Source organism: Pollicipes pollicipes, unplaced genomic scaffold, assembly GCF_011947565.3.
Source record: "Pollicipes pollicipes isolate AB1234 unplaced genomic scaffold, Ppol_2.1 Scaffold_4295;HRSCAF=5057_pilon_pilon_pilon, whole genome shotgun sequence".
Lineage (NCBI taxonomy): Eukaryota > Metazoa > Arthropoda > Thecostraca > Pollicipedomorpha > Pollicipedidae > Pollicipes > Pollicipes pollicipes.
The window spans coordinates 28,280,119-28,284,727 of record NW_023596461.1 but is presented as its reverse complement, the minus strand read 5'-3'; positions in this window follow the sequence as shown (position 1 = coordinate 28,284,727).

Sequence of the window (4,609 nt, the reverse complement as noted above, 5' to 3'; positions counted from 1 at the left end):
CCAACCATCTGCCAAGGCCGTCAAATAGGGTATGATCATCCGGGAATTTTCCTGCACTTCCCCTGCACTATTCCAGTGACGTCACAAAGTCGCAGTCGGGCATCGCCGGCCAGCCTGCATTACTCTCCAAAGTCAGTCTTGGATACTTTCTTTTTGAATGACGGGCCATACACACTTGTCGGGTCCTATCTGGTTATCTGCTCCGGCACACCAGATTCTTTGGTGGTCCTGCACATTGGGTATCTTTATGTAGGGCACTACGCTCTTGTCGGAGGCCATCTGACAGTCTGCTTCGGCACATTCGATCGTTCGGGGGCCTCTATATTTGGTGTTGGGCACGTCCTATTTGAATGGGGGCCTTACACACTTGTCGGAGGCCCCCTTCATCCGCCTCCTCGGTCACACTGGGTTTTTCAGTCGGCACTGCACATTTGGCCTTGGTGTTTGAATTAAGGGCATTGCGCTTCTATCGAGGTCGTCTGATAATCTGCTCGGGCACACGTCATCGTTCGAGTGCCCTCCGCACTGAGTTTTGGGTACTTGCTATTTGAATGGAGGGCCTCATGTTCTTGTCGGGGCCCGATTTGATAAGATGTTCGGACCCATTCGATCGTTGCGGATCTCTACATCGGGTTTTGGCCACTTCCTATTTGAATGGAGGGCCCTTCACTATTTTCGGGGGTCCTATCCGTTAACCTGTTCTGGCTGCACTCGATTATTCAGGGGCGTTTTGAACGGTAGGCCCTAGGCTCTTGCCGCGGGTACATCTGCTAACCTGCTCGGGGACACTCGATTGTTCGGGGGCCTTCCACTTTGTGGTCTTGGTACTTTTTATTTGAGTGTAGGGCCCAACGCACTTGTCGAGGTCACCACCTGTTCGCCTCCTCGGCCGCACTGGACTGTTCGGGGGGGCGCTATATATTGGGTCTTGGTGTTTGAAATCAGGGCCCTACACTCCTGTCGGGGCCATCTGACAATCTGCTCGGGCACACTCCATCTGCCGGGAGTCATCCGCACTCGATTTTGGTCATTTCTTATTTAAATGGAGGGCCCTACACTCTTGTCGAGCCCCTTTTGATAAGCTGCATGGACACATTTTATCGTTCGGGGGCCATTCACATAGGGTCATGGGCGCTTCCCATGCGACTGGATGGCCCTACGCCCTTATTGGGAGCCCCAAGAACAGCTGCCAGCAAATGTAAGGTGCTCATAAGCAGACGAAGTTAATTCTTTGCTGATTGAGAAAGTGATGCCTGGGAGAATTTCGGGGCTCATTACGCCGACCAGAGGCACCTTGCTGTTGGTTGCCCGGCCCCTATAAGTCCACTTGCCAGGTCAATCTTATCACCAAAGGGCTCTGCACGTTGCTCTTGCTCTTTTTGCATTTTCTCGTAGGGCCCAACGCTGTTGTTGAGACGCTATATGCTTCCATATCTGGACACTCTTCATCGATCAGGTCTTCCTCGACGGACTCTTCCCATTCGCCCAAAAGGCCCTATATGCTTTTCCGGGACCCATATGCCAGAATACACTCAGTTTCACAGAGGTCCTTCATATTAATATCGGGTTCTTCCCACCTCCCCGTTGGGTCTTGTGCTGTTGCTGGGGTTCTTATAACGGAAGGCACCAAGACACTCAATACTCAATGACCCTCAACTCTCATCGATGGCTCATTTCCTTTGACCTCATTTGCGGAGGACTCTTCACTCCTATCGAGGCTCTTTCTGTTAACCTGCCCGGGCATTCTTGATCGCACCGGATCATTAATTCATGGTCTTCTGTAATTCCCCTTTGCTCAGAGGGTCCTGTGCTCTGTCCGGAGCCTTACATGTCAGCCTGCCGGGGCACTAACGATCGTGTGGGCCCTTCACGTTGGTCTTGGGTTCTTTTCACTTGCCCTGAAGACCCTGCACTTGTTGACGGAAGCCTCCTTGTTGGGCTTGCACGCCACCCACGATCGGTCAGGTTATAGGGGAGAGACGGGAGAACTGGGACACTTTTGCAACTTCGACTTTGATGAGTCATTGCAGCAAAGGTATGGAAGCTAGGTAACATTGCACCATACAAATGAATAAATTGGATATTTATTTACATCAAACTAATAAGTTAGTTTCACTGTGTGGAAGGAAATGACACGCGTGGAGCAAAAACAAAGACCTTCATTTACAGGAGAATCAGGACGCACGCAGGAGAATCGGGACATATTTGAATGTGAATTGGGACATACTAAGGAGCATTGGGATAACATTTCTACTTGGCTACATGTTCTATAATTAAATTGCAAATGGTAAAATGAGTGCACTGCATTGCCATCTACTCACGTCCAGGAACTTGTCAATGGTCGTGACAACGCTTCCTCCCGCTGAAAACGGTAGCATATCAGATTCATAAAACTGAGACGCAACATTTTAGAACGTGAATTCAGGATATATTTTCCACCTCCAAATAACCATTCTGCTTTGGCAGAAGAACCAACCAACGGGAAGGTATTCCTAGCATAAGATCCGGCTAGTAGTAATGCCGGCAGCCTACACAACAACCAGACGACACCGCCACACGACCTGCAGTCGCATTAATCACGTTAAGTCATCACAGCCAATGCGCTACTTGCGGCACAGCGGATCACATGATTATCAACCTTGGCAGTCTAGGCACATACTAGGCAACGACAATGGTCCGTAAACTTCCTACACATCGCATAATCACGATCGGCACAGCCAATGCTATACTTGTAGCACAGCGGATCGTAGGACTCACAGCCTCGGCGGTCTAAGTACAAAACAGGCAAAGCAACTGTCACAAAACTTCCTGAACATCGTGCTACTCACGTTGAATCTGCACAGCCAATGCGTTGATGGCAACACAGTGGATCACCGGACTAACAATGTCGGTACCTATCCTAGGCACCCACTTTAACACCGTACACGGTCATTAAACTTCCTACACATCGATATAATCACGTTAAATCAGCACAGCCAATGCGAAACCCGCGACACAGCAGATCATATCGGATCATAGCGGATGACGGATCATCGGTCTCGGCAGACGTCACATGCAAACTGTGCCTGCCAGGTTGTTGCGTCGGTACACGGACAAGCACGCCCACTTTTTGCATATTGTACACTGTACCCACGATTCACGGCTGAGCCTGTACTGCATCCCACAGTACAGACACGACGCTTTATCATCAGCCTTTGGCAAGTCCTTTGCACGTCCCAGCTTTCTCTTCTCACCTTTCGTGTTAGCGGTGTTGCTCTTGGCATCGAACAGTCGCTTTGACACACGCCCGTGTCTGGCTTGCGACCTTCGAGTCTTCTTCTCCGCTTCCTCTTTCTTTCTGTGCAGCTCTGGTGTACTCGTAGCCGTCATGGTTTTTCCTTTTTCCGCACTCGACGACTCGGCTCCACTTTGGGTCCTGCCTTAAAAGATAGAGGGCCAGGGGGTCCTGCCTTAAAAGATGGAGGACCAGGAAGTGTAAGCGTACGGTTATGGAGCATAGGCATGGGCATTGGACAACATGGCTCACTGGAGGATCCTTTTGGGATACAAATTATCCCTTAAAAATAAATTTTGACGGAATTACAACATAATTAACAAAGATAGGAAGGATGGAAATGGAATGAAATTTATAATCACGAAACTATAAGACAGCTTAATAATGAACGATGTTTTCTTAAGGGTCGTCTGGACGATCTGGTGTCTGTTTAATGTCACTTTGTCATTGCTGCTTTATCGGTTTAAGGAAGAAATTGGGATAAAAATAACTCACTTTCGGAAATCTCCGAAACTCCTGCGGTGAGACAAGCCGGACTGCGGGAGATGCTGGGCTGAGTGGGCCACCTCCTTGGACCTCAGCTGGAGCCCGTGACAGCCCAGGAACTGCATCCGGTTTGTTGCTTGTAAATGGTGGCCTTTTCACCTGCAGGCCAACCGGATCAGTCGGCCTCCTTGACAGGGATGGAGGCTCCGGACTCTCGACGCGGTCCTCTTCGTGTGTATCCGCTTCGTGTGTGTAGTCTTCGTGTGTGCCCGCTTCATGTGTGTTTGCATCATGTGTGTCCGCTTCCTGTGTGTCCGCTTCGTGTGTTTCGTCTTCAGCCACTCCGGGAGCTCATACAGTCGCTGAGAGAGCTGGTCTGTCGGTCACGTCTGCGGGAAGGAAGTCATCCTTGGTGAAGACTTCAGTGTACAGTGGCCAGATTTCTGTCATTCGAAAGCCGGACAGGATGTTGGCTGGGGTGGCCGAACGGATTAGCGCCTGCCCAATGAGCTTCCCCATGTTCAGAAGCTTGATGGACTTTCCCGCCTTTTGGAGCATCGAGCTGTCTATCTGCTTGTTGAAGCTTGTCTTCATCGGACCGAAGACGGTGACATCGAGCAGTTGGAGCCCGTGACTCGTGTGAGGAGGTAGAGTCACGATATGGACTCCACTGTCCTTCGCCATCGTCAACACGTTCAGGCTGACATGGCTGACGCGATTGTCGAGCACCAAGACGACTGGATTGTCCTTGCTTGCCCCCAGGTGCTTCACAATGTGCTGCATCACCTGCTCAAAGTTTTCAAGGCGTCATCCAACCGCTGCTGTGACACAGCTGCAGCGATCCTCCCG